This window comes from Schistocerca gregaria, chromosome 3 (assembly GCF_023897955.1).
Source record: "Schistocerca gregaria isolate iqSchGreg1 chromosome 3, iqSchGreg1.2, whole genome shotgun sequence".
In the NCBI taxonomy this organism is placed as follows: Eukaryota; Metazoa; Arthropoda; class Insecta; order Orthoptera; family Acrididae; genus Schistocerca; species Schistocerca gregaria.
In genome coordinates, this window is record NC_064922.1 from 425497336 (window position 1) to 425521533 (window position 24198).

Here is a 24198-nt window from a genome sequence, read left to right on the forward strand (position 1 = left end):
CCACCATTAGAAAATGTGTATTGGGTACATACCAATTCAGAAACATGACTCAGTCCACATTATAGCAATAGGTCGCAAGTATGATCTGATGAACTTGCAAATAACTAAACTAAACAGAGGAACAAAACTGCCAAAAAGCAACAGATTTAAGATCTTTTCATGACTACCTTGAACAGTTCCAAAAACCATTACCATATTATTTTAAGATGTGGATGGTGCAACACAGTATTAATGTATTTAAAAAAATAACATCATGGAACCACTAAAAGCTGCTTAATGAATAAGTATTTCCAGAAAATTATATACAAGGGTTGGAACTTTAATAGTGGCAACTATTTATTTACAGCTCGTACAAAATAGATAAATGTTTCAAAGTTTTACTGACCTTCAAAGCAGTCACCAGCATTGTGTATAACCCATTGCCAGTGATGTGGAAGTCATAGGATACTCTTAGCAGTGCCAGTTGTGTTGACACTTCGAGTGGCGCGGTCTATTGTCCGACAAATTTGTAGCAGTTCTAAAGTGAATGCTGTGAAGTGTTTCCTTCAGTTTAGAAACCGAGTTGAACTCACTAGGGCATTAGTCAGGGGAGTGCAGTAGGTGGTATAGTACTTTGCAGCCCTATCAGTCAAACAAATCAGTAACAGCTTGCGCTGTACGTGCTTGAGCATTGTCCTGCAAAATGATGGTCAGGTCCTGCAGAAAGTGTCACAACTTCTGTCTCTAAGCTGGTTGTAGGGTGTTCCAAAAATGAACAGCATTATGTCATAAAAGAAACAAGACATTAGACGATACTCCAAGAGAATCCGAATTTCCTGAACCATACTAAAATAATGTGGCTTAATGTGTACAGTTTTATGTCCAGATTCTGATGTATATTTTCTTGGAGTACCAGCACCGTATTATCTCATATTTGGTTCTTTATTATGGCATGATGCCATACGTGCCAGAAGATGAAAATGTGGACTTCAAATGCAGCTAACAGTTGAAGCCAGCCGGAGTGGCCGAGCAGTTCTAGGCGCTACAGTCTGGAACCGCGAGACTGCTACGGTCGCAGGTTTCAATCCTGCATTGGGCATGGATGTGTGTGATGTCCTTAGGTTAGTTAGGTTTAAATAGATCGAAGTTCTAGGTGACTGATGACCTCCGTAGTTAAATCCCATAGTGCTCAGAGCCATTTGAACCATTTGAACAGCTGAAACTAGCCAATAGTGTGGAATTAAACACTTCATTTCAAATAATTGACTGCCTGAGTGGAAAAGATTAATAAAAGCTACATTTATTTAGCAAACCGACAAAAATAACTTCATTGTTCCACAAGGTGATTAATTCTTGATTGTCAGAAAGGTGGAAATAAAATAAAATCCGAAACTAATAACATATTTTAGCCTTCCGATATTATTATTGTTGTTGTTGTCTTCAGTCCAGAGACTGGTTTGATGCAGCTCTCCATGCTACTTTATCCTGTGCAAGCTTCTTCATCTCCCAGTACTTACTGTAACCTACATCCTTCTGAATCTGCTTAGTGTATTCATCTCTTGGTCTCCCTCTGTGGTTTTTACCCTTCATGCTGCCCTCCAATACTAAATTGGTGATCCCTTGATGCCTCAGAACACGTCTTACCAATCAATCCCTTCTTCTAGTCAAGTTGTGCCACAAATTTCTCTTCTCCCCAATTCTAGTCAATACCTCCTCATTAGTTATGTGATCTATCCATTTAATCTTCGGCATTCTTCTATAGCACCACATTTCGAAAGTTTCTATTCTCTTCCTGTCCAAACTATTTATCGTCCATGTTTCACTTCCATACATGGCTACACTCCATACAAATACTTTCAGAAACGACTTCCTGACACTGAAATCTATAGTCGCAGATAACAAATTTCTCTTCTTCAGAAACGCTTTCCTTGCCATTGCCAGTCAACATTTTATATCTTCTCTACTTCGACCAGCATCAGGTATTTTGCTCCCCAAATAGCAAAACTCCTTTACTACTTTAAGTGTCTCATTTCCTAATCTAATTCCCTCAGCATCATCCGACTTAATTCGGCTACATTCCATTATCCTCGTTTTGCTTTTGTTGATGTTCATCTTACATCCTCCTTTAAAGACACTGTCCATTCCATATTCCAATATTATGTTAATGTATTTTAATTCACTTGATAGATCCTGGCCACTGAAATTCATTTTGTTTTCATTTGACGTGAGAGCAATATACGAAGAGGAAGTAGCAAAATCGCTAAACATAAAGACGGGTCACGTGGAGAGTAGCCACCTCCCCACTACAACTCAAATTGGTCTGTTGATCAGCTCCAGATCTATGATATTTCCAAATTGGGGCAATATTAGATAGTGCCCCCTCCAAAGCGTTTGAGGTAGGACACCAAAAGTTTAAAAAAGTTGCCTTTTGAAAAATATGTTCATTTCATAGTGTACACCTTTCTGAAGAGTGTTTAAGGAAGTGTAAGGGATGTTATTTGGTCTTAAGTCTGTTGAAGTGCAGTGCCATGCCTCTTCACACAGCATTCTTCTATTGCACGTCACTGTATGTCACTCTGTGGAATTCAAAATGTATAATTTTGTAATAGGTGTCATCAAACTATATTCAGGACAGTGGAAATTAAAATGTCCTGTCATGCCCTCCTGCTCCCTGCCTATTTGACATCCTGTCCCTCGCTATTTTTTGTTTAACAAACAAAAACTTGCAGTTATTACTGGATGGGATTATTTGTAACCAGGAGAACAAGAACTCTTCAGAAATATTGCACTCTTTTTGCCTATTAGCTAATAACTAGCTGTTCAGTTTGACATAAAATTAAATATAGGATACATAAAACCAGTAAATACGAGACAAGTGCGACAGTACACATTCCTTCAAACCTAAGTCCTAGCATTTTTTTCTCTCTAATCTTGCTACACCGTTACATGGTGTGCTTTCCTTTCTGGGAGAGAATTTATTACCTCATCAAAGTTCATCAAATGTTTTGCTTCATAAATGAAATTTCGTTGTCTGATGCTGAAAAAGCTGTTAATACAACAATACCCAAGACTGGTGTGGTTTCTTGACCTGATTACTTGTATTTTGTCACTGCCTTCTAGATACAATGAAATAGGCCTGCCTCTTATTGCAGCACCAAATAAACGAGACTGGTTTGGCATAAATGGTCATTTTTTATAACATGACAGAATATAATTAATGAAGAACTACCAGCAAAAAGATTTATGTTAGGGAATAGTTTCACATCACATTCATACACCCAGTTTCTCAAGCATGAGATCGAAAAGTAGTAGTACGAGATTGTTATATAAATTTGGAATCGTCATATTCTTCCTTAATTTGCGTGATGTCCCCATTTCTTCTCCTTCCTCGTTCTAACAATCAATTTTGTCTTTACTAATTCTGTAACTATTCCAGCCAGGTATCAAAACTTATTCTCCAGTTAACTTCACTAACCCTGCCACAATCACCGATTTAGTTATCCCACGTCTATTCTCTGGTTAGGTATTATTAAGTGTTTGTACAACGTGTTTTCTGCACCATTCCCAGAATAGAACTTAAGCGGCTGCAGACTGTACAACTTGCCCTTATTATTGTAGTGATCTGGCCAAAAATGTTGTGTCAAAATTTCTCACCAAGAAGACAATGTGTAAACTTTCGTACCTGTTACTCCTGTGAGTCATTTATTTCCACTCTGGTAGTATGAATCTATGGATTTTGCTAGGAATTATAACAACACTGATCATTTGCAAACCCTGTCAACCACATAACAGCGATTGGCACTCATCCGTTCGGCTCAGCCCCCGTCCCCTTTTGTCTGTAAGAAAGTGTATTTCTAGATGTGACAGGGAGTCCCCTGGCAGAGACATCATGTGCACTGTGCACACATTCAAAAATCTACTTGTGATTCATTCAGAAATCAACTTAGTGCGTGTTCAGAACTGTTCAAAAACCAACAGTGATCTGTTTCAAAACCGTATGAATAATCGATAGACCAACATGCCCTGGATGCTATGCACTTTGTGAAACCAGGTTTTTTCCTCAAGAATATAAATTTGATCCCCTCCGTTTCCCCTGAAATTGCCGCCCTGGGCAGATACCCCAGTTTGCCCCTGCCCCCTAGATCTGGTCCTGTTGTGCATGTTGGCAGCGTGGGCGAGCCAGTAAAATTTTTCCTAGTAGCATCTGGCTGCTTGCTGCTACTGCTTCTACAGCTAACAGCCACTTTTCTGTAACCAGAAGCTGGAGAAGGTACTACTCTCACGCGACTTAACTGTGAATGCAGATGAGCTCACTTGCAACTGCTCAAACGAATCTAATGTAAACACTTGTGACAGTCCACTCATTGGCGGCAGTTTGTTGTTATGAAGCATTGCATAGTCTTCCTAAAGCCTCTGACACTGCTGCTGGCAGATGCTTGTAGGAACACTGTGTTTTGTTGTTGTATATGGCACATCTCCTTTGCAACTTAAGCTTTTTTTTCATGTTTTATTGCTGAAGTATTATTCTACAATAGTGAGATGCAGTAATATCCTTTGTTAGAGTATTGGTTCCTACCAGTCAAAATTACAAGAATGTAACTGAAAACTGAAACAATGGAAAAATTTCCAGAGTTCAAAAAAATTCTTGGGTTTTTCCCAGTTTTCACCCAGAAGAAAAAAATTCCTGAGTTTTCCCAGATCTGGTTGTTCTGGATCGTATACAATCTGTCTATCGTTTCTCTTTCATTGCATAATACTCCCTTGAGAGCCTCTTGTTCTTTCAAATTTTCCAGGTCTCATTGCCTATCTGCAATTTCTTCAGTTTTAGTCTACAGTTTGTAACAAATAAACTGTGCTCAGAATTCACGCCTGCCTTTGAAAATGGTTTGCTGCTTTAAATCTGTTTTCGAAATATCTGTCTTGCAGTTATGAAATCTGTCTGAAACATTCTGATATCAACAGCTGCCTTCCACATGTGTAAGCCACCTCCCCCCCACCCAAAAAAAGAAACAACCCTAAGTGTTTTTGTTGTTGTTGTTGTTATGGTCTTCAGTCCTGAGACTGTTAGCATTATGAAATTGTATTCTGTGCAAAATTCTACCTAGCAGCTTCTCCTTCCATTGCTTTCCCCACAATCCATGTTCTCCTATTTTTTTTCTCTTCCTTTCCCATTATTGAATTCCTATCATCATCATAATTCTCAGCTTCCTCAACAAAGTAGGTTGAGACCTTTGCAGTTCAAGTGGTTTTTAATGACCTGGCAGATAATACTAATAATATAAAACTTTTTGCAGGTGACTCAGTCTGTATGGAAGTACTGTCTCCAAAAAGCAGCATAACTATTCAGTGAGATCTCAATAAGATTTCAAAGTGGTGGAAAGACTGGCAACTAGCTTTAAATGTTCAGAAATATAAAATTATGCACTTCTCAAAACAAAAATGACTATAGTATCAGTAAGTCATAATTAGAATCAGTCATATGAATGGGCATTACAGGTTGTAGCAATATGAAATGAAAAGATAGCAAAGGCTCAGTTGCAGGTAAAGCAGGTGGCAGAGTTCAGTTAATTGATAGAATACTAATAAAATGCAGTCTACAAAGAAAGTTGCTTATAAATGACTCATGCGACCCATTGTGGAATGTCGTGAAAGTGTATGGGATACATACCAAATAGAATTAACAGGGGATACTGAATACACAGTAGGAAGTGGTGCAAAATGACTACAGGTGTGTTTAGTCCATGGGAATGCATCATAGAAATGCTGAAGAAGCTGAACTCTCATATAATTGAGGGTAGACGAAAACTGTCCGATGAAAGCCAATTTTGTTTCAAGAAGATGTTTTAAGTATGTCATCTAGGATTAGGCTGTGTTGATAACCTAATATTGTGAAGACAAGATTAGATAAATTACAGTGCATTCAGAGGAAAATCCAGGATGGAATGTAACAATATTATGAGAAAGAAAGCTACTCACCATATAGCGGAGATGCTGAGTCACAGATAGGCGCAACAAAAAGTGTTTCACATTTAAACCTTTTGGCCAATGGTCTTTCTCAACAATAGACACACACACAACCACACATACATGAAATTGCAGTCTCAGGCAACTGAAACCCCACTGTTTCAGTTGTCTAAGACTGCAGTCATGTGCATGAGTTGTATTTACATAAATATGTGTGTGTGGGGGGGGGGGGGGGGGGCGCGCGCGCGCGCGCGCGTGCGCGTGTGTGCGTGTGCGTGTGTCTATTGTTGACAAAGGCCATTGGCCGAAAGCTGTAAGTGTGAAACTCTTTTTGTTGTGCCTATCTGTGACTTGACATCTCCGCTATGTGGTGAGTAGCAACTTTCCTTCTCATAATTTTGTTACAGTGCATACAGAGGTGTTTAAGCAATCATTCTCCCTGTGCTTCATATGTGAATGAAACAGGAAGAAGCACAAATAATTGGTACAGTGTGAAGTACCCTCTATCATGCACTTCACACTGGTTTGCAGGAGAAATCATCTTTGGAGTAATATGCCTGTGAACACAATGGTTCTTGACCTCAAATTGTTCTGAGAGCGCACAAAAAGAATAGTAACAGTTTATCTTAAGAGATTATAGTATAGGAGCAATGAGAAAATTGCTCTAACAGGCACAAAGATAGAAATGATATCAATGAAATCTTGTTTTCGTCACATTCATACATGTTCCACAATAATGTAACATAAGTGTCAACTTCATCTGCAAACAAGTTCAGTTTATAAAGCTTTTCATCTGCAAACAAGCTTTTCAAAGTAGTTGTGTGTGTTTTGTTCAAATGAATATTTGTGAGTTAAATAGTTTGACATCAACAGAAATTAATATGAGGTGGGAAGAGGTTTATAACAAAAATGCTTCTTAATTTTCTGTATTAAAGAGACTGGTTGTCAAATTCAGATGTGGTTATACTTCTTTTCTGGATGATTCTTGTGTAAAATTTCACAATACTGAATTAATAGATGAAAATACTGACATAGTGTACAACATTATCACAGACCACTGTTGCTTAAATTTACAAATTATAAAGCACAGTGATCAGTCGTCCTTTCTTGCAGGTTTTATTTGGCAAATCCAGATTTCAGCTAGTGCCGATCAAATATCAGTGCTAAAAAATACAAGAAGAACATGATCAGATTGTACTATAAAATGTTTCAACTCGTGGCATATCCTATGTGCCTTATACAGTAGATAACATATCAATATTTTCTAGTGTCATTGCATGTCAGTTCTCTGTTGTTTGGGCGACAGTCAATTCTTTGAATGCTAATGTATAATGAAGGTAGGCTGTGGGAAGAACACTTCATTTGGCTGTATGACACCCTCTATATGAACTATGTAATATATAACACTCAAAGGAGAGCAATTGTGGTCTCCAGTAAAATCATTTCAAATTTGCATGGGAATTACATAAAATAAAACATAAGAAAATTATTGTCTGACTTATTTCCACATTTTCCAGTAAACACAGAAATTATTAAAAAAAAATTCAGGTTCACTTCTTGCGAGTCAATTGTTTTGTTATTCTGTAAACACATAAGTAAGGTCAGGTGGGCAAAACCTTTTTTAAAAATATATTTACAAGACACAAGGAGGCACATGCTGTATGTTGCAACTATTAGAATTGATTTGATTTAAATGTTTTTGTCTTTTTCACTATTTTTCTATTTATTTAAACATCATGATGGGTATGTTGTTCCTCTTATTTGCTGAATGGTTCAAAGATGGCACCAATTGTAAGCAAGATGGATAGTTGGTGTGACGTGGCATTCCGTTACAGATGTAGACAGTTCTAGTATCTGTGTCACTTGAAACAGATTTTAATTATAAATACAATAAAACCAATACACTGAATTGCTCTTATTAACAATGTACAGGTATCGAAACTAATGTATCATGGAGAAAGTTCTGCAGGTTCAATGTTCTATAACCAATGTTCTATATCAACCATATTACTCGTACAGTATTATGTTAATGGCTGCTACATAATGGCAAGACGGCAGGAGCTACTTGGTTCCTCCTGGGTCGAACCTTATACTGTTTCCTAGCAACAAGTTTTCAAACAATTCCCAGAACAGTGCATTTTTCATAACATTGACATGCACTGAGACTAGAAAATAGTGGTATGTATTCTAATGTATAAGCCATATGGATTATCCCACAAGTTGTAGCTTTTTATAGTATCACCTCACCACGTGCTACTTGTACTTTTTAGCATTGATAATGGCTAGGCATGAGCTGAAATCTGGATTTGCTAAATAAAACCTGCAAAAAAGGACAACTGATTGGTGCACTCCATGATTTATAAATCAGAACACAGTCACTGAGAGCACCCACGTTCCTAATGGAAGGTAACCTGATGAAGATTTTGCCTAGCTGGGCCAGCATTGAATGTTACAGGTACAAGAAGCTCAAGATAAAACTGGCAGTCACCATCCAGCATACAGCATTCAACAAAATGTGCGTTTCTAACAGCTCATGCCAAAGTATGTACAGTCACAGTTCAACAACAAGAATACCAACAGTTGAATGGCATGATGTAGGCAGAAATGAGAAGTGGTCATAATGAAAAATGAGATTAGGGCCTTGTTTGTGAAAAACAAGTGATCAGTGGTAACTTACATGGGTCACATTTTGAACTTGCCAATGTATTTGTGTGTGTGTGTGTGTGTGTGTGTGTGTGTGTGTGTGCGCGCGAGTGTACACCTGTCCATTTTTTCCCCTAAGGGAAGTCTTTCCGCTCCCGGGATTGGAATGACTCCTTACCCTCTCCCTTAAAACCCACATCCTTTCGTCTTTCTCTCTCCTTCCTGAAGAAGCAACCATCGGTTGCGAAAGCTAGTAATTCTGTGTGTGTGTTTGTGTGTTTTGTTCATGTGCCTGTCTGCTGGCGCTTTCCCACTTGGTAAGTCTTGGAATCTTTGTTTTTAATATATATATATATATTTATAGACACACATACTTTTGACACGATAAATAAATAAATAACTGTGCTGACTTTTTTTTCTGTGGATGCCACATTGTTCCACCACTTCAGCCAAAAATGAATCAGTAATCAAAGCAGTAGATGGACACTGGTGTTATTACACCAGAAATGGGAAATTATTTGTTTTGTGATTTTAAAGGAATTTTCCTTATTGACTGCTGACTAAAGTGTGAAGCAATAACTGCCCATTACTACTTAAGTCTTCAGTACTACCTGGCTGATAAAATTTGTGGGAAGAGGATTGATTGTAAAATTACCAATCAACTGTCATCAGGACACTACAAATGGTCTGCCAATGAGCAGACTGTAATTCATGCATGGAACAATTTGTAAAGTATGGGAAAGGCAACAACTCGCTTATAGCAGACCTATGTGTGGCGCATAGAAACATGTGACAGGAAATAGTATTCACACTACCTTTTGAGCTCTTGCTCTTGTTCTGATAAAAGTACACACATTCACAGACACAGCCATGCATACATCCAAACGCACATTCCTGCAGTTGCATTGAGACTGAATATTGTTTTATATATATATATATATATATATATATATATATATATATATATATATATAGAGAGAGAGAGAGAGAGAGAGAGAGAGAGAGAGAGAGAGAGAGCAGTTGCCTGGCCTGCTGGAGGTGGGGAACAGATAGGGAAAGATGCATGAGGCAAGAAGGGGGTAGGGAGATAGTGAAAGACAAGTCTTCTCACGGATTACTAAGTGGCTGCACAACAAAATGAAAGGATTTCAGAAGGTAGAGTGCATAGGGGTATAAAGAAGGGGGGGGGGGGGGGGGGGGGGGAGGAAGGTGGAGATGAAGAAGGAAGACAGGAGAGGGAAGAGAGATGGAGAGAGAGAGAGAGAGAGAGAGAGAGAGAGAGAGAGAGAGAGAGAATGCCCACATAAGGGGAGGAGGAAGAGTGATAGGAGAAGGCAGTATATGATCTGGACAGGGAAGGAGAGGTGTGGAAAGAAGAAAGAAGGGAAAAAGTAAATCGAGGCAATGGGAAACAGTTAGTGGAGGTTAGGCCACGAGTATTGCTAGAGTGTAGGATATGCTGGAGAGAGAATTTCCATCTGCATAGCTCAGAGAAGCTTGTGCTGGAAATAAGTATCCAAATGGCCTGCATAGTAAAACAGCTGCTGAAATCATTTATGTTGTGGTGTGCAACATGTTTGGCAACTGAGTGGTCAAGTTTGCTGATTGCTCCAGTTTGGTATGGGCTCTCATTCAAGTAAACAGTTGGGTACTTGTCATGATTACATAAAATGCTGTACAGTAATTGCAGCTTAGCTGATACACAATATGGCTGCTTTCACATGTGGCCCTTACTTTTATAGGATAGGATAGGAAATGCCCTTGATGCACTGCAGAAGTAGTTGGTGAGTGGGTATATTGGACAGGTCTTGCCCTGGCTTCACCACAAGGGAATGGTCCATGGGGTGCATGTTTGGAATAGGGATGGGCAAGGATATTCTGTAGTGTGGGGGGATAGGGGGTAGGAGACTACTTTGGGTGATGTGGTTAGGATTTTTGATAGAATTATCCTTCATCTCAGGGTATGACAAGAGTTCGTCGAAGCCCCAGTGAAGGAAGTGGTTGGACTTTTCAAGGCCAGGATGATCAGAGTAGTGCTGGTTGGCAGCTGGTTAAAAGGCTTACTGTTGTCACAGGATGAGATGGCACAGCTCATCCATAAACAGATCTCCTGTGCCATTTCCTCCTCTGAAACCAATAAACCTGTCAATCAGCCACTTGTTATCAGTCTTCTGATCGCCCAGAATCACTGGCCTTAAAAAGCTCAACTAAATCATTCAGCAGTGCTTTGACTACCTCTTGCTGAGCCTAGAGTGAGAGATATCCACACAAAAACATACCCACATCACCCAAAGTAATGTTCTGCTGCACAGCCACCTACAGAGCGTTCTTGTGAATCCCTACTCCAATCCAGCTCTCAGTCATGTGCCCCATGGCACATTGTCTTGTGGTTGAGCCAGGAGCAAGAGCCTTCCCATCCAATCACCCACTATATCCTATCACAGGTATCTTCTACCCAATAAAAAACAGGGTCAAATGTGAAAGTGGCCATGTTACATATCACCAATGCAGTAATTACTGTACTGTTTTACAGCATTCTATGTGGCCGTTACGAGTAACCAACTGTCTTCTCGCATAAATGGACACTGCCAAACTATGACCAAACTCGGACCTGACCATCCAGTTGCCAAAAATGTTGCACACCACAACACAAATGACTTACACAGCTGCTTCACTATTCAGATCGTTTGGATACTCCCTTCCAGCACAAATTTATCGAAATTACGAAGGTGGGAATTGTCTCTCCAGCATATGCTGCACTGTTGCCACCCCCTGGCTTAAACCTCTGCAAACTTCCCACTGTTTTGTGTTACCTTTACCCTTTTCTCTTCTGTCCACACCTCCTTCCTTGTCCAAATTGTGTACTGCCTTCTCCCACCAATCTTGCTCCCACTTTCTCTCCCCCCCCCCATGTGACCCCCTCTCTCTCCCCCCCTTCCTCTCCCCCCTCCCCTCCACTCCCCCTTCCCCTCTCACCATACCCTCTCCACCATACTATCTACCCTCTGAACTTGTGTCATCTTGTTGCGCAGCCCCTGAGACACCTGTTGAAATATCTGCCTCACACTATCCTGCAGCCCCCTTCTTGCTTCTTTCTCTAACCCCTCCCCCACCTCTATTTGACCAGGCAGCAGCTCTCAATTATTGGCAGCTCCTCTCAGTAATCGATAACCACTCTAGCTGTGCCTGCAGGAGTGTATATTTGGATATCTGTGTGAGTGTCTATTGCAAAAAGAGCAAGAGTGTGAAAGCTGGTGTGAATGCTGTTCCGTATTACATTTTTGTGTGCACCACACATCTGTCCCCTTTGTGTGAGTGATTGGCTTTACCATATTTTATGAATGAGAAAACTGTATGGAAATATATCAGTAATTTCCATAGGAATGTTCACCCTGTTAACAAGTTTTGACACCATTTAACTTCCATCTGTTCCTACATTTACAAAATTTGGGGCTGGAAATGTTCCAAATTGATTGAAAATATTGTTGCAGGTATAGAGGAGTATTTTCACACTTTTCTGGCTCACATTTCAGGGACAGAATTTACACACAAGAAAAATGTTAGAGATGGGATATTGATTTAAAAGTGGTTGATATAGAAATACATCTTATTGTTTATGTAAAAATCAAAGTAATTCATAACCAGCCTGATAACTTTTCATCTTCAACTCTAACTGCATAAAGCTATAGGCACCAAATATCATATAGAGTATAAACAAAGTAACTGAAAAGGTACACTGAAACCTCAAAGTATCATAATTATGTTAGTTCTGGGCCAATTCATTACTTCATAAACAAGAGGATGAAGCTAGAAAGAAAAGGAAAGAAAATTATGGTTCCTGGAGTGGTTGTCAGTAACAATATAACACCACAAGACTTTTCGGCTTCTGAGTAACTTGAACAGAGAGAAGCAGATTGACCATATTTCAGTCTTCAAAACAACAACAAAGCAGATTATGAAGATCAAAGTATGGAAAGGTACCATATGTGATTTAGTTATTATCTTAAGAATGTTAAGATAAATTTTATTTGTCCCAAGAAGACTCTGAAAATTGGAAACTCTTTGCTTAGACATGACAAAACTTAAGATCAGGCAAAGTGTTTAGGAGCTGTACCATTGGAACATAGGGAAAAAATAGAAGAATATTGTCTCTTGACATAAAATTTCAATTCATTGACTTAATATACAGGAGACTCTTGAAAGTAAAATAAAAAATTGGATTACAGTTTTTCTTAAAATTAACTTTAGAATTTAGGAAACTGACTGGCCTTGCTCTGAGATTCAGCAGGCAGATAATGCAACAATCTTGGTGGCTCACTAACAAAAACCATTGTAATATCTGTATCATTGACTTTTGGGCATATGTTCTTGGTGTTAATACAGCACTCCACTCACAACTACCATGGCTTTGTACCCTGAGTTCGCATTCGTGCCGCATGCAAACACTTTAGTGGCAACAAGTTCTAGTGACATGTTTACTTCTGGATATTGTATATGGATGCCAAGTTTAAGTAACCGTAGCAGCAACAGCTGTCATTGTAGCAGCAGCTACAAGAGCAGCAATTTGCAGCTCAAGAGCAGTAGGCTACTCTTCTCCAGTTCTGGTCTCATTAGCAACAAATGCTACAGTTGGGTCTCCAGGGGCTCAGCATATGTTTTTTCTGGGTATGGGCTTGGTGACACTGAGGTTTCTGAGCTAGGGCTGGTAAGTCTGCAAGCCCTGTCGCCATAAGTTTTGGGCACGTTGCGCTCTGTGACAGTGGAATGTTTTTGCAACAGAGAATGAGGATCTTGGTTGAAACACCCAGATCACAGTGATGGTAAAAACTTCTATAAGAAACACCTCAATCAAAGGTATGCTGCACGCCAATGAGGTGCACAGCTGTTGAGGTAGAACAGTCCTTAGGAGGCACTCTCTGGGAAAACTACTGAACCTCAGTTGTATAAGGCTTACGTAGACACACAGAGCTCTCTTTGGGTGGACCATTTTTTCTGTAGCTGCACTTGTGACTGAGATGGAACCCTCAAAAATTTTCTCCTCCACATCCCAGCAGAATGGAGGGGCCACTGGCAGGTACCAACACCCACTCTAACAAGACAGCTTGTGTTGCCAGTCCTCCAGGCTCAAAAAATTTGCAGAGTTCTGCTAGTTGGAATGTATTGTTAGTAGCTAAACAGAAAGAGGGAACCTTTGAGAAAGTTTTGCCTTTTTACATCCAAATAGGTTTAGAGGGAATCGCTGAACTTCAAAGAACTTCAAAATCCGTCAAACAATTGTAATATGGGGCACTGTTGGTTGAAACTTGTAGTTTCCAACAAGCTATGCACGTTGGAAAGCCAAATGCCTTTGAGAATATGCAATTGAAGTGAAGTGGCACTACATAAATGCTGAACTACACCAAAGGCGTTGTCATGTAGAGATCTTATAGATATTCCCAAAGAAGAATGGAAAGATGAGTGGTCTCCAGAAGGTACTGTCAATGTGCAAAACATCATGAAAAGGGTGGATGGTGATTTGGTAAAATTCAGCTCCTTTATCTGTACCTTCATTAGCATAAAACTCCCAGAGCTTATCAAGACAGGTTTCACTTAAGCACGTGGCCCTATGTCCCGAACCCAATGCGCTGTTTTAAATCCCAGCACTTTTAACAAACTCACTGGGATGTAAGGGAGGATCCACTAGGGGTAAATGGGGTAAAGCTCCCTGAGATGCGTCATTTGTTTCTTTCCTCCAGAACATGTTAAGTTGCTCTGGGGACCACCCTTTCTGGAGTAGAGACAGAAGCATCTCTCTTGAAGAAAAGAAGATGCAGGATATTAAAACAACAAAGCGCATCTTGTTGGTGAGGCCAAGAAGATCTACAGCAGCGTGCTCCATGTGCCTTGCCTAATGTTGGCAGCACATTCATGTCGCTGTATAAGGTAGGGGCTGGGATTCACTGCTAATGTCTACAGTTATTCAGAAGATTGGGTTCAACATTGTTACAATTAAAACAGTGAAATTAATTAATTACAATTAAATACACTGCACTCACCATTATCACAGTAGGTGCTGGAAATGTTTTCCTCTTTCTTGAAGGCCTATTTCAACACTGTAGCAGTGCTTCACGTGTAATTGAATGCAATAATCAATTATCGCTGTCTGCAGTTCATCTATTGTCTTTTGGTTATTTTGATATACAAATGTTTTAGCCGCACCCCAAAGGAAATAGTTGGGCAGAGACAGGTCCGGTGAATGTGAGGGCCAGAATCCTTTTGAAATCACTGTGTCTCCAAAGATTTCATGTAAAAGTCATAGGAATGGGTGAGCCACATGAATAGCAGCGTCGTCTTGTTGTAAAAATGATTGATTCAGCTCATTTTTGTTCAGCAGGTCAAGAAATGGATAAATTATCTGGGAATGATAGACATAAGATGTGACAGCAGTATCAAAAAAGATTTGCGAATTTTATCTGCCTGCAATGGCATTTCTCTTAAGGCATGTAGGTTTTCTGATGACAAAATTCATGAATTTTGGGAAATAATGTACGCAGATAGGTGAAATCAAGCCTAATCAGTGAAAAACACCAACCCCATATTGGTTAACAAATTGCTGGAGCCATTCACAATGTGCTATTTGTTTCACATGGCCCATACAATGTAATTGTTGCAAAGCAGTAATTTTATACAGATGCATCCCCAGTTCTTTGGATTTGGCCTTATGTGCTTTTGTATGAGACAATTTAGCTTCTTGCAATAATCTCCTCACTGAGTTTGTTGGACTCCACAACATGATGTCCAAAATGTCGTCAAGCTTCCATAGTGTGAAAATTCTTGGCCAACCAGTTTATGATGCATCATGAACTGAACATGCTGTCTCTAATTTGCGAATCAAATCACTTAGATTGTCATAATGTGGACACCTCGAAGCAGGAAATGACACCCTAAATTGCCGCCTCACATGCTCTGCAAAGTTTCCTAATGCATGGAAGACATCTTCCACTAAAAGTGCTTTCTCTGCAATAGTAAATATTTTCACTACACTCAGTTTACACAAGAATTAGACAACGACACAACTAATAGCTGCAATGTACATGCAACACTACTTCCCCCACCCTACGCAGGTCCACAGGTCCACAGAACATATGCATGCAAGACTTGAATGAGCTGCCAACCTTGCACACCCCGCAAGGTGAGATATGGGAGGCTCGCCACTTAAGGAAGACTTTGGGGATACTTAATATAAGGCCATGAAGCCTGCTGCTTGTACTACATCTTTTGCTTTGGCCCGTAAAAAGCCTGTTCCAACTGTTGATGCCTCTACACAAACACAAACTGTGGTTTCTGGTGTCAGTACTAATCTAAAACCTGCCTTTGTCAGTGCACTTGCAAAGCTGCAGAGGTGTTCCGTTGCTACCACAAGACTGGGGGAGGGAAGGGGGAGGAGGGGGGGGGGGGGGCGGCAGCAGTTGGAGTTTAGATTGAACAATTCTGAGTCTTACAGCTGGGAGCTGGGTTTGGCACTGTTTGGGGCTCGTGATACTGCACCTGGTCATGACCAAATGCAGTACACTATTCCAAAACTTCCCAAAGATGTTCTGTAGAATTCAGGTCAGGACTCTGTGCAGGTCAGTCCATTACATGGATGTTATTATCGTCTAACCACTCTGCCACAGGCTGTGCATTATGAACAGGTGCTAGATCATGTTGAAAGATGCAATCACCATCGCTGAATTGCTCTACAACAGTGGGAACCATGGACGTGCTTAAAACATCAATATTGGGTTGTGCTGTGATAGTGCCACTCAAACCAACAAGATGGAAAACACAACCATACCATAACACCACCGCCTCCGAATTTTACTGTTGGCACTACGCACGGTGGCAGAAGACGTTCATCTGGCATTCACCATACCCACACCCTACCACTGGGTCACCACATTGTGTACCGTGATTTGTCACACCACACAGCATTTTTCCACTGTTCAATCGTCCAATGTTTACACTCCTTACACCAAGCGAGGCGTCGTTTTGGCATTTACAGGCATGAGTGTGGCTTATGAGCAGTCGCTCGACCATGAAATCCAAGTTTTCTCACCTTCTGCCTAGCTGTCATAGTACTTGCAGTGGATCCTGATGCAGTTTGGAATTCCTGTGTAATGGTCTGAATTGCCTATCTCCCATTACGACCCTTTTCAACTGCCGGCAGTCTCTGTCAGTCAACAGACGAGCTCGACCTGTACGCTTTTGTGCTGTACGTGCCTCTTCAGTATCACGTGCCTCTTCAGTATCACAGTGGAAACAGTGGAGCTAGGGATGTTTAGGAGTGTGGAAATCTCGTGTACAGACGCACGACACAAATTACATCCAATCACTTGGGCACCGTTGGAAGTTCACGAGTTCTGCATAGCGCCCCATTCTGCTCTCTCAAGACATCTAATGACTACTGAGGTCGCTGATCTGGAGTACATGACAGTAGGTGACAGCACAATGCGTCTAATATGAAAAACAATGTTTTTGGGTGTGTTCGGATACTTTTGAACACATTGTAAGGCAGGCATGTCTTACTACTTGCAGGCTGAGTATTCTAGGGCATCTCCACCAATGGGGGTTTTGTGACCACCTCCCCATCTTCACATAGTCCTTCCTCTCTAAGTGCTTTTTTCAGGCCCAAGTTAGTGACTTGCTCTTGAATTGTTTTGAGCAGGAAAACAGTATTCATCAGGGCAGTATTTTAATTGTTATTCTCTTAGCTGTAGTCATAAACAATATCACTTCTAAGGTAAGGGTTCCTACACAGTTCTCCTTATTTGTGGATGATTTTGCACTTTTCTGTTCCTCCTCCAATGTTGTTACAATGAATCATCAGTTGCAACTTCAAGTGCAGAGTTTATAGTAGTGGGCTACAAAGATGTATTCTCAATTTTCTGCAGATTAGTGTGTGTGTGTGTGTGTGTGTGTGTGTGTGTGTGTGTGAGAGAGAGAGAGAGAGAGAGAGAGAGAGAGAGAGAGAGAGAGAGAGAGGGGGGGGGGGGGGGGGGGGGGGGGGGGGGTTTCTGGGCCCGGGGCCTCATTTTCAGCTTCAGGCTTTCGTGGTTACCATGTGCGAGACTTGAAAGTCAGAACCTGGAAGTCACTGAATATCTTAAAGTCCCGTAGCCAGGCATATGTACTCAAGTTTAATAGGGCTTTCGTGTGATTGCACCTAGACTGTGGGCAGTGTGTGGATCAGCATTGCATTCTTATCTGAAGTTTATTGATAGTATCCACTATTAGAGGGTTAGGCTGGCCATGTGTGCTCATAGCACTAGCTCCATACCGGTCTCTGTGCTGAGGTTGGGAAACTGCTACTCACCTTCTGGTGGTAGCTCATCATATTGCATCATGCACCTAAGTTCCTTGCTGCTCCGAATTCACCTGCATACTATACTGTTGCTCGTCTGTTTCTGGAACACCTTTTCTCCAGTTGCCCATGAACAACAAGGGCATTTGGGATTCCCAGGCCGTGTGCTGGAGTCACTTGGTGTGAAATAAGCACAACCCCAACTCCAGGCTTTAAACCGTGTACCACATAGATTACTACTGAGACCCAGAGTAACTTTAGAGTTAGTACAGTACAGGAGAGGTTTGCACTCCTGCATATGTTTTTAATACATTATTTTGTGACATTTTAACAGAGTACTTTGACTCTATAGCTGTATTTATGGGTGGGTCCAAACGGACGGACTCTGCTTGATTTCTGTGTTGTTGTCTGCGTTCATGTCCTCGAGATCCAACTGCCTCTCGAGTTTGCTGTATTGAACACAGAATTATACTTGATCTTGTGGGCACTGTAGCAGAAAGATGTGTTTCTAGTGCTAAATTCCTTGTCCGTTCCAATTTTGGGAGGGCCCTTTACTCTCTACCATACTTTTACCCAGTCCAGGATATTCAGGATGCCCTCTTCCAATTACGAAGGCTGGTGAAAGAGGTGTCTTTCTGCTGGGTGCCAGAGCACATGGGTATTGTGGGGAATGAAAGGGCAAATATAGCAGCCAATGAGGCATGCCGCGATCTTTAGTCAGTCGAATGTGCCACCCCTCTGCAGGCTCTTGCCTCACTGTTGAGGTACAGTGTCATGTGTTGATGGGAAGAAGAGCATCTGGAAGTGGCAGATAATAAGCTGCATCCTGTAAAGTCTACAGTGCAGCCATGGCATACCTCCTTCCAGCCATGGAGGTGGGGTAAGGCCCTCCTTACTCGTCTTGGTATAGGTTACAGCCATATGACACACGTCATCTTGCTCTGGCAAGAGTACCTTTCAGTGTGTGGTGCATGTGGCATACAAATCACAGTCCACAACATTTTATTAGACTGGTTTTTACTTTTGAGTCAAAGGGCAGCTGCACATTTGCTGGAGTATTAGCTGACCGCCAAATAAATGTGATATGAGTTGTAAAATTTTGTGAATTGTCCAACTTGTTCTCTAAAATTTAAGGTGATGGTTTTAATGTCAAGGTGGCTGGCTAATCCATGTTTTTATGTAAGTAATCAGCCAGCCACATATTCATGTCAATTAATTGTAGTTTTCCTGTCGTCTTACTTCATTTTATTTAACAGTTTTAGAACATCTGAACACTTTTACACTTTTAACAGTTTATTCCATGATGTGATTGTGCATGTGATTATGGGTGGGAGTGAGTGCAGTTTACCTCAGATTGATTTTTGTCAATTTTATTGCATTTTCTCCTTTTTAATCAGCTTTGTTTCTGCTGATTTTGTAAAACTGTCATTGAATGCCCCTATCCCCCCCCCCCTCCCTCCCTCTCTCTCTCTCTCTCTCTCTCTCTCTCTCTCTCTCTCTCTCTCTCTCTCTCTCTCTCACTCACTCACTCACTCACACTCACACACACACACACACACACACACACACACACACACACACACACACACACACAGCTTGTTGGAGAGAGCTTGGAAGTCTATCCCAGTCATTTTGAATGCTACTGTTTTTTTAAACATTTATGGTAGACAGCACAGTGCTTTTCTTTTGTCTACTAGTAGTTGTTTATATGAAATGGTGCAAAAACTGAAACCACTCTCAGGCTCCAGTGAATTGTCTTGCAATGATCTGTGCTCTTGTTACCCGAATACTGTGCTCAGCAGAGGCAGTTTGTTGTGGTTAGGCTCCAGATTAATCACTGTCATAAACAACATGGACAGTGATACGCAGCTTGGGCTGCTGACTTGCAGGGTCGTGCATGCAAGTGCAAATTCACGTGTCAGAACTTTTTAAGTCTCCTATGCGGATTCATTGATTTGAGATGTGATTGTGCAACTTACTCCTGACAGGAAGGTCACCACAAGAGCTTTAGCTGAATCTGATGCTAATCTTGGTGAAGCACTTCAGATTGCTTAAATCTTTCAAAGTTGCTTTGGAAGCTCAACAGGTTTTTACAAATGATGCTCTGGTTTCCCAGATTGTTAGCCACTATTGTAAGCATTGGTCAACTGACAATTCCAACTCATCATCATCATCTACGTTTGCTCTAAGTCTCGCCCGAGTTCATGGGCCTCTGGATCTCCAGCCTCTTATGAGAGATTCAAGTACGTTGATGATTCTGCTTTCTCCTCAGCATCGAATGGTCTTTTCTGTAATGTTTGGGAAGGTCTGAAATGCCCTCCCTCCTCAGCACTGCAACATACATCACACACATCACACACATCAAAAACCTTCAGTTCTGTCTGGCAGTTGATGCTTGCATCTTCCATCAAACAGCTGGGCCTATGGCAAGAGCAGTCATTTGGGTGTCATCTGTCAGCGACCGGCCTGACGGCCGTGTGCTCGGCAGCAGCATGAGGAAAATGCTACAGTAAATATGGGTACACTGCAGAACTGGCAGTTTCCTTATTACTCCAGCAGAAAGTCACTTTGGCTTTGATGCTGTTTGCCCAATCTGTGGAGTTCCAGCAAAATGCCAGCATACTCTTGTCTTTATTCAAGGGGACTAACTTAAATTAGTGCCCGCTACAGTATCTTTCTCCTATCTTGACAGACTGTAGATGTCTTTTGAGGAGATTTTCGAACCAATGATGGGGTTTGCATGTAACATTATGGGTCATATTTCTTTAAAGCCTTTGGCTGTGCTAAACTTTGCTGCGTTTGACCACTTCCATTTACAGTTCACATGGCTGTTCAGGCATAACTTGCATGGCTTTAGGACCAAGGCATTATCTCCCCATTCTACCAAGGTGTTACATCCCCATTTTCCATCAGTCAGTGGGCAGTGCCTATAGAGTTCGTTAAAAAAGTGAACAGCTCATTACATATTTGTGGTGATTTTAAGTCCACAGTTAACTTAAACTGTGACATTGATCCTTACTCACTGCCTCACTTAGAGGAGTTGTCTAAACTGGGTGGGGGACACTATTTTTCATAAATTGGTTTAAAGGATGTGTGTATCCAATTGCTTGAAGAGGCTTGATAGCAGTTGATAGTTCTGGTACAATCATTTCTAGGGAAAATAACATACTTCACAACATTTATTCTCACCGTGCCACAGATGGCACACCCTTTGAATCAGCCACATGAGGAGGGCATTGAATTCACACAGGCTTTTCAGCACCTTAAAGATGGTCTCAAGTCACCTTTATGTCTGATGCCTTACATACCTGGTCTGCCGCTGACACTGGCAATCGATGTGTCCCAGAATTTTCAGTCTTCTCCTCTTTAGCCATTCATTCATCTTTTCATCCTACATCTTTATACTATATACCTCTTTACTTCTGTATGCATCCTCTTTGGTTTGAAGCTGGCACAGTACCTACAGTAGAATATCTTTGGCTTCCCTCTGACAACCATGCCTCCATCCTTGCTACCCTCCCTGTTTTCCTTTCCCTGTTGCTTCATAACCTGGGTTGTGAGTAACTAAATCCACTTTCCCTTCTTCCCTTTCTTTCCCCTCTCTCCTCCCTGATGAAGGAACATTTATTCCGAAAGCTAGGAACTTAAATTTTCGGTTGTTTTTTGTGTTTATATCGGCTGTACTGAGCTGAGGTAAGTACTGGCCAGCCCCTCTATCTCTTTGTTAGTAATTGTTTCACATCTTTATATGAGATTTTCCATTAATTAATTGTGGTGATTTTGTCACACAAGTTGTCAGATAGCTCGCAGCACCCAATAGCCTTTGTCTCCAAAATTTTAAATGGTGCGCTGTTCATCTGTTCCCAGATTGAAGAGAAGGCTTCAGCATTCATTTATGATTTAAGAAGCTTCATATTTTTTTGCATGGCAGTAAGTTTCCTGTTGATTTAACACAAACCCTTAATTTCCTTGTTCAGCCATCGGCCTAAACTACTAGAGAAGAAGGCAAGCTACCAGATAAGAGGGCACAAAGTTTGTAGCAATACAGTTGTTTTTAATCGTGTATCATTATGAAATATATTTTTGCCCCATCACCCAACATACCAACACAGGTGCCCTACCCTGCCTCCGTCTTGCCTGCGACGTGGAATTCAATCAAAAGGAAACAGCTGTGAAACCACCTTGAGCGAATTCTTGCTGGCAGTGTATGAGGTCACCTTGGCATTGTTCTGTGACCCAGTTATGCAAGGTTTTGTTAGTAGTCCAGAAGTGTCGGTCAGCATGTTTCTTCTCATGTCAAATCACTTTCCACAATTATTTTGTACTGTGATACTGGCTCTGTGCATAGGAAGCACCTTAATGTTAGGCGTGGAGGACCATTGTGGGTTGTCATTCCACCCTCACTCCACCACTGTATCCTCCAGCTCCACCATGCATCACATTGGGGCGGTACTTTTATACTGGCCTGACATTGATGCTTACATTAAAAGTCTGTGCTGCTGCTGCCATGACCACTCCCACAGTTAAGTGTTCACAGCTCAGCACGTTTCACTGTGGAACCACCATGATCAGCCTTGGAAGATTTTCCATGTCGATATTGCAAGATCACTAGGGGGCTCTATGTGGTTGCTGGTAGTAGACACTCTCTTGAACTGAATGTCTGTCATATGCATGCACCCCTGCCACCATCTGTGCTGCTAGAGGATTTGTGTCATTGAAGAGGGCACCTTGTACCCTGGCATCAGACAGTGGTCCCAGTTTGTTATCTGAGTTCAAAACCTTCTGTAGCCACAATGGCATTGATCATATGACCACTGCCACTTTTCATCCCACCACCAACGTGTAGACTGGTCGATGTGGGAAGTCTTGTAGAAGTAATCAATCTCGGATGTCTTGCACAGCTTCCTTGGGACATATTGATCCTCGCTCATCAGGCCTGTTCCCGTCAGTGGGATCAGTCCAGCCAAAATTCTGCACAAGCAGACACATCACATCCTTGTAGAACTCCTATGTCCTAAGTAGCAGGTGCATCCTGCATACACACCTACCTACATATGAGGCTGCTGTGTCTGGGCATGCATGTTCAGTTGGCATACAGGATGGAGCAAAGCATTGTCAGCTGTTCAACATCGAGGCTGGACACATTCGCATGGCTTGCCAACCTAACAGCTCCAGTTGCAACTGCAGTCGCAGTCAGTGGCCCTGTCATTACCTCCACCTCAGACCAGATACCACCTCTCTTCCAGCCACATCTTTCTCCCTCCCTCCTCCCATCCTGTAACACAGTATGACCTCCATCTCCATAAGCGGCTGAAGGGATCACAATTTGAAAACCTGTGGAGAGTCAGCTACTCCCTATGTCTCAACTGCCCGCCACACTGGTGGCCCTGTCTGTGGGAATTCTGCTGTTCCAAACCCCCCTTCTCCCCCTAGCAATGTAAAAGATAAACCATCTTATAGAAATGCCTGAGAGAATAAACTAAAAATCTCCTTGGAGAAGATTAAACAAAGGACAAACATAAGAAATAGGCTGACGAGCACACTCTAAACATGTTTGTTAACATGCAATTCATAGAGACTAAATTGGAATGAGGGGAAAACATCAAAGAAAAGTGGAAAATGAAAGGTCAAATAAGGATGCATAGACATAGATGTACAATATACATTCCGACTCCTAGAAAACTTTCTTCTGTTGGTTAAAAATGTTGTACATACATTCTTCTGGAACTAAAGTGTGTTTTAACACAACACCTCATATATTGGTTTAGAATAAGGAAATGGGTCTCAACACTATCAGCAGATGTCGTAAAACAGAGGAAAGTGTGAAAAATGCAGATGGAGAAACTAAGAAGTATGTGAACATTGTTACCCTCTGGACTCTGATGAAAATGAATACTGGAGGCACCTAGATAAAACAAACATGCTTTTCTCATGTACCTGGAAGGAACTTCAGTTGAAAGGGAGACTCAGATAATTATGGAACGTGAAGAATATTGAAATTTTGGTCCGGAAGAAAGAATGGAACAGTAGTATGTGAAAAATAAGCAATAAAAATACATTGAAGGCAAAAAGGCAGGTGAATTGGAATCCAAAAGTGAAAGATTCACACGAATGATTCCTTATGTCCATTTCTAGCTCTTGTCTCTTACATTTGTCAGATTATTTCCCTGAAATGCCCTCCACATTGCCTTCTTTTCTAGTATGTAGATAATGTCCCTGTGTCTTTGTAATTCAGCCTTATCATACTCATGTGATAACGTTACTCCAGTTTCCATTTTTTTATATCTGTG

General features: G+C 41.2%; 1 protein-coding gene across 2 annotated transcripts in view; it reads left to right on the forward strand.

The window, feature by feature from the left end:
* The window catches only part of LOC126354772 (15-hydroxyprostaglandin dehydrogenase [NAD(+)]-like), a 93347-nt gene that overhangs the window by 54419 nt on the left and 14730 nt on the right, over window positions 1-24198 (forward strand). The window lies entirely within an intron of this gene.